The sequence below is a fragment of the Branchiostoma floridae genome, chromosome 17 (genome assembly GCF_000003815.2).
Source record: "Branchiostoma floridae strain S238N-H82 chromosome 17, Bfl_VNyyK, whole genome shotgun sequence".
In the NCBI taxonomy this organism is placed as follows: Eukaryota; Metazoa; Chordata; class Leptocardii; order Amphioxiformes; family Branchiostomatidae; genus Branchiostoma; species Branchiostoma floridae.
In genome coordinates, this window is record NC_049995.1 from 4,707,587 (window position 1) to 4,708,524 (window position 938).

Consider the following 938-nt stretch of genomic DNA (forward strand, 5'->3'; position numbering starts at 1 on the left):
TGAATAAGTAAAAGTAGGTCGTGTTTAAACATGTCCAAAGCACTATATATAGATTTGGAAACTCTGCTGTAACATATTTAGTAAAGCTAGTTCATTGTCAAACTTTACCTACGCCGATTCCTACCCATCTATTATAAGTCGTGTGAAGTGCCTTTTCAAAGGGGCAAGGTCCTATATACGATGACCACGTTTGTTCACGTTTGAAAACTGCAGTTCCTTTGCCTTCCGCATAGCGTCCTTCCTTGACAACTCTTTACCATCTCTATTATATTATTATTAAAACACACCCATGATAAAGGTTGAACATTCAGAATGTGAGTTGTCATGATCAACCAATCATTTGCAACATTACATGAGAGCACACACACACACAAACACACCCACCCACCCACCCACCAACCCACCCACCCACCCCACATACATCACATATCCCCGAACATACATACAAAGACACACACACACACACACATGAGAGTCTTTATATATGGATGTGTGATTGTTTGTGTGCGCATGTATGTATTTTTGTGTTTACATGGGCGCCGTGTATGTATATGTGTATGAGTCTGTGTGTGTGTCTGCGTATGTCTTTGCAGGTATGTTCGTGCATATGTGTATACATATACATACATACATACATACATACATACACACACACACACACACACACACACACAAAGCGCACACGCGTACATACGGATAGTATAACTTATGAAACGCAGTAATTACAGACGCCCACATTTGTGCTAACGTTTTAATATAAAACTAACGCTTTTTAACATTTTGAATTTGCTAACATTTTAATGAATAGAAAGCATGCTCGCATAAAATCAGACAAACAATGTAACATGTACAATGTAACATGCGTTCCTTTTTGTCAACACATTATTGCCAGCTTATCACGCATTAGGGCTAAGCTACTACAGTTATTTATGACTTAT